We start from the raw sequence: 6,472 nt of genomic DNA on the forward strand, positions 1-6,472 counted from the left end.
CTTTTTTCATCGTGTGGATGTGTTGAACACTCTTTCTCTTTAGCTCTGGATAATTTTTTGGTGATTTTCCTCCACCTAGGTCCCTATGATTTTTATTTTCTGTTTCCCAAATCCATATTTGCATGATACTAAATTTACTCGATTGAAATCCTGTCTCTTTTTTGTCTCTTTCTCTCATGTTTCCTGTGTTAAAATCTCTCAGCTACTGTTGGTCTCTTTTCTACTCTCTATGCTGTTCTATTTTTCTTAGTTGGCTGATTTACTGTCACTTTATGAAATATTCGAAAAATGAGGAAATAAACATATTCATTATGTCTTCTTGAGTTGTAAGTTAGAATCTTACAAAATATGTTTTATATTAAATAATCTTACATTTAGTCAAGCTGAAAAGGATCTATATGACATTGCTTAATTCATATTTTTTTCAGATAGGAAAATTGAAGCCTAAATGGAAAAGATACTTTTGAGGGTTGACACATTGTTTTAATGTTTGATTTCAAATGTCCTAAAAGTGTTATTTTCTACTATATTTCATCTATTTCCAGCGAAGCGATTCAGTTAAAGAGGTCTCTCATTTCTAATGTGTGAACTTACGTACCATTTCTAACATCACCTTATGGGATGAATGCTTTCTAAGGTCACCCTTTACTTAATTTATACATGAACCTTTGAAATATAACCTGTTTGCTTGTTTGTTTGTTTGTTTTCATTGAGATAACCTGCAGAGGAGAGGGCAGTTTAGAAGTAGACGATGTGGCTAAAAACAAAAACAAAGCAAAATAGCACAGTTGTTTTTTGAAATGGAAGTATAAATTTTGGTCCTATTAAAAAGCAGATCTTATCTGATGGCAACTTTATATTCGTAGCTTAGTTTCCTCCTTTGTGAGACCAAACAGCATCTTTTATCCTCAACATGTTAGTCGGTGGATTATGACAGCCTGGCTGCTGATGTGGGCTTTTCTTGATATCTAGCTTCTTTTCTCTTCACACACACACACACACACACACACACACACACACACACACAGCCAATTAAGGGAAGCTTCCCAGAGTGCCAATCAATAACAGCAGATAAAACATCACTGAAAATGTCAGGAGATAGAGAAAATTGTGTTTACCCAGACTCTCATGTAGAAAACTGTATGGTCAAAAGAAAAATGTTGGAAAGCCACTTGCAAGAAATAGGATGGGATATAGACCCCCGAGGGCCACCCAGAGTCACTAGTATGCGTTAAAGAGACAGGATCTTGTTACCTGAAGGGCTTTTGTGCTCCTGGGAAGGCATCCTGAGTATTTTTCTATTCACTCCATTGGTGGAGAGATTCCTTGCCTGTAATGACACCTGATACTGGATGGATGAAATTGACAACATACTATTAGTCATATATACTCATCACCTGAGCAAGGAAGACACCACACGCCATACAGCACCACACAGGGGTTGCACGTGGGAGCAGAACAAAGCAGCGGGGGCTGTGGGAGACAGGCTTTGTAGCAACAAGAGATCGAGGTGCCCCTTGGTTCCCGTAGGAAGATGCGATGGGCTTGTTTGAATAGTTTCGCAGGCTGACGGGGGAAGTGAAACCCATTAATTCAGGTGGAGTGCAGCTGGTGACGGATTGGACAGCCACCTAGGTGGGAGCCATATCTGATGAGGACAGGAAACTCACGGTTAGGCCTGTGGGGCCCTGTGACACTCAAAGATATCAAAGCAGGAGTCAAAACTCGGGGTCTCACAATACAGTGTGGTATACAGGTCGGGGCCAGAGCCCGAGACAGTAGAGGAGTCTGATCGTAACCTCAAGGGCCCCTCGTTCCCGGGCCCTCCTCAAAGTAAGTGTTGAACACATCGTTCTAAACTGAATTATGTCCCCTAAAATTCGAATGTCGAAGCCCTAAGCACCAGCGTGACTGTATTTGGAGACACGGCCTTTGGAGAAGTAATCGAGATTAACTGAGGTCGTGGGGTTGGAGCCCTGACCCACAAGGACTGGGGTCTTCGTCAGGGGAGGGGACGTGGGAGAGCCCCCTCTCTCTCTGCGCGTGCACAGAGGAAAGGCCCCGGGAAGACACAGCGAGGAGCGGACCGTCTACAAGCCAGGAGGTGAGGTCTCACCGGAAACCGCCCCTGAGAGCAACTCGATCTTGGACTTCCACCCTCCAGAGCTGTGAGAAAATGAATTTCTGTGACTTAAGCCACCCAATCTGTGGCCCGAGCAGACTGAGACACATGTAAAGCGAAGATCGATTCAACAAGTGAAAAATTCTTAGCCACTGAAGGCTCCTCACACCTCAGCCCCGCCTGGCACATACTTGTCAGATTCACCATTTGACCTTGGATTCTCTCTTCACCTTTCGAGAGTAATAAGCGGATTAAACTTTTACAGTGCTTTTAAAGAAACTGGAAAATAACAACAACGGTGAAAATGCCCAGCGTCAGATCCCACTCTCCAGCGTGCTAAAATGGGGACCCTCTCTTACTAACGGTGGAACCTCGGAGGATTCCGGCCCCCTCCCGGCCCCCTCACTCACCTTCATCTCCTCCTTTCGTGAAGTGAGAGAGTGCTAGCAACAGATATTCTGTAAATCCCCTCTCGACAGTCACATTCCATGGCTCCAGGACAATAATTGTTTTGCTTCTGTAGGTCTTCCATCATTCCATTTGCTAATAGTCTAATTTATAATTTTGAATAATACGGCCATAGCAATTAGCACAAATTTAAGTTCACAGAGGCAGCTTCTCCATGAAGCACCCCACTGGCTATAATCTCCATATGCACGTTTGCTGCAATTGCTTTTCCCTGTAATACTGATTTTAACAACCTTATTTAGCAGATCAGGCTTTTGAAATGCCAGGAGAGAACTAAATAAAGTCAAGGGTCAAAAGCATGACATGCTTCTGTATAAAATTAAAAGTTAATTACTAGCTGCATCTAGGGGCCAGGACTATTTTAATTTTGGAGTCATTAGCCTGACTATTTAGAACCTAAGTTTTAACTATAGCATTAGAGAGTCAGCTGACTCACATTTGCTGCAGGGGGAGAGCTGGTCACCCCCAAGCAGAAACTCCATAGGCCACGGCTGAGCTGACCTTTCTCTTTAACTGCATGCTGCTCATATTGAAATCATGATCACTGACTTGTTTGTTAAAGTCATCATAAAATTTAATGCGTTTCTTTAAATGCCCCTCAGCAAAACGCGTTTAGGAGGAAGCACATAGGAACAAGGTTTCTCTCATCGCGTTAAAGGGCCTGACATTTGGCGATGCATATTTATTTGGGGCAGTAATCTAGGATAACATTAGAAAACCCAGTAGTCCAGGTGGCACAGGGGCCATGGTTAGGGACCCCCACGAAACTCCCGGAAGTAAGGAAATGGGGTTACTCTCTAGGAGACCGTGTTTAAAAAAAAAGGTAATAATAAACATTTTTGAATATGATGAGAAAGGAAGAAAATCACCTTAGAGAGACAGGATGCCTTCTGGGCAAGATTTGACTTTAATTCCTGAGTAAATGTTTCCTAAAGTGTGTTTTCTAGATCATTAATTCTGTGACTAGTGTAGTTGTTTAGCTAGGGAAAAAAAAAAAAAAATATATATATATATATATATATATATATACGCACAATCAAGTAGATTAGAGATAGTGTATTAACAATTAATTAAAAATATATAAAAAGTTTTCTGCTAAGCAGGACTTTTCAGAACCTATGCTACGCTGATCGAGGGCCTTTAAGAGAGTCACTGGTATGCCACATTTTCTACTCTTCCCTTGGCTATGAGTCACTTTTTTGTTGAGTTCCTTGCAAGACTAATAGTTTATTAAAAACTAATAAACCAAACGAAACAAAACTTTGGGTAACGCTGTATTAACATGACTAAAGAAATGTTTTCGTCCATCGAAACTGTGGAGTTCACAAAGGGAGCATGAGAACCCACTGCTGTGCTCTTTCAGCCACTGGGCAGTGAAGAAGGTCACCCGTGTCACCTGCCTGAGTGACCAACCTGCTCCCTCCTGCAGCGGCGAGATGGAGGTGATACGTCCTGCCTAACCTGAATGGGGAACAAGTTAGCCAGACTCCAAGTCCCCACCTCCCCTGTTTATCAGAAAGTCCGATCTTATCCCGGGTTCCCCTCTATAAAGTCCTGAGAATCACTGCGGAGTTAACTCTTTAGTCTCACTCTCCCCCCAGCCAACCGTTTTCTGGACGCACGGTGCCTTGTTGCTGGCTGGGAGAGGTGCTTCTGCTCACTGGCCACACGTGGGTTTGGTGGAATCCCACAAATCATAGAACTCCTTAAACAAATTCCTCTGGACAGAACAGTGTGATCGCGCTTGTCGTTGACGTGGAAGGGTCTCTTCTGAGGCTGCACGTCACCTGAGGAAGAACCAGGAACACGAGAAAGGGGCCACCCTTTCAGGGAAGGGACTCACGTTAATCAAGCTCACTCGGGCTGAAGGATGAACGCCAGACCGATGCCTTTTTAAATTCCTACTGCAAACAATCACTATCGATCCAGATGGACAGCCGTGAGGGTGCTTCCTAGACATCTCCTCCCTGTGGAGGATCTGTGCTGGAAACGAAGTCTGATGAACCTTCGTCACGTGTTGTCGAAGGCCAGGTTCACGGGGAAGGTCTGCGGAAGGTTCATGGGGAAGACCGAAAATGCAAATGTTCGATCCTGAGTTAAGGAGCAAGGCACTTCTGGGCGTTGGCAGGCGAGAATTTTCCTAGAGAAAAGAGGGCATTCTGGGAAGCGGGAGCCAGCTGAGCAAAGGCAGAGACGCTTGAAAACAGCCCCTGTGACAAGAGAGAAGCCTCCGAAAGGACTGGGGCAAGGCAGAGACCGTGCCCATCTTTCCGTTCTGCTATCCTCAGCCTGGCTCACGGATCCCCAGAAGACCACCCAGACCCCTACGACCCATAACGCGCCATTCTCAGAAGATTATAAAGCTTGCCAAGGTTTGATGCCAGATCTTAAAACCCCTATGTCCAATGCTCTTTGGTTCTTAGACCTACTTACGTGCCCAACCGTATCCTCACTTCTGAGGAAGCAAATAGAATTGCATCATGGAAATTGTCAAAGATGACACAGACCCTGAAACAATCGGGTATGACGTGCCCTGGAACATCGTGGTTCTATCGTAGCTCAGAAGGGAGCCCAAGCACAACCTAAACACGCATTAACAAAGCACACAGGGTGCTCAGGTTGCTCCTGCTGAGACGTAGTGACCAAAAGTCCCCCGCTGTAAGAATACATACTGCTTTTATTCTGGAACTTTCCCCTGGGAGGCTTTTATCACACCAGTCAAGTACTTACCTCTGTTTTTCCCCCACGACCTAATCTAACGTTTGTGCATCCATGTGGTCTAAATCATACCCACCAGGAGAGGCTGTCCAGAGGTCCGCAGTCACACAGATGAGCTTCGAGAACTCACCCGGGTACCCCCAACCCCAAGAAAGGGAAACCAGGAGGGATCTTGATTCATGGATGACTTACGAGTAGCACCGTTTGAACAAGTGACAGAATGAATGAATGAATGAACGAACGGATAGAAAAATGGAAGCAACTCTTCTAAACATGACTTTTCAAAAAATATGTGTGAAACTCTCACGGAGATGTCACAGATCTAACTAGTGTATTCTAGACACGGGCTCATATTTAGCCAATTTCAGTTCATACCTTAAAAAGTTTTAAGTTTCCAAACCATGCCCCAGATTGTCTCATGGCGGCACCGTTTTGTAGCCTAGTTAACTCTCGCCCAGTGACAGGGCGGGCGTCATGGCTGCCTCCTTGTTCAGGCCCCTGGGGGAGGCAGCTCTTGCACAGTACTGTGGCGGTAACTGGAGGTCACGCGGTACTCCATCTGTTACCCCGCCGACTCCAGCACCGCAGCCCCAGCAGTGGGAATTCCTCGTGGGGTATGCCGAGGAGCCGTATAATCAAAAATCAATGATCCAAATGAAGGTCTGTTGTTCTACAGCTGAGCTGGTGTAATATTACGATGCCAATCCTAATGGAGTTACATAGAATCCATCAAAATATCAGGACGCGGGGGTCAATGAGGACCGCAATGCCTCACTTCCCGGCAATTACCTCTTATTACCGGGGCAGCGCTTGCCCCCTGCTATTCAACGTGTTTCAATAAATAATATTAGGTGACCCTGCAGGAGCAGTCAATAGAGCATTGTTTTATTGTCACAGCTTCATAGTCAGATCAATACCTCGGTCTTCTGAGACGTGGGTGAAAACCCCCGAATGTGGCACTAATGAAATCATGTGATTTGATGATTTTGAAATCACATATCTCATCCTCGCTGCATCTTTCACGTCGGCAACGCTGCTCACGGCGATCTTTCCCCTAAACCCCCGTGATCTTTACCTTCGACGGGAACAGAGTCTGTTCCCCAAAAGCAAAAGCGAAACTTAATTTCTTCTGATTCTTCCTCAGTGCTCCCACCTCCTTTATTT

Source organism: Pteropus vampyrus, unplaced genomic scaffold (genome assembly GCF_000151845.1).
Source record: "Pteropus vampyrus isolate Shadow unplaced genomic scaffold, Pvam_2.0 Scaffold51, whole genome shotgun sequence".
NCBI classification, from domain to species: Eukaryota; Metazoa; Chordata; class Mammalia; order Chiroptera; family Pteropodidae; genus Pteropus; species Pteropus vampyrus.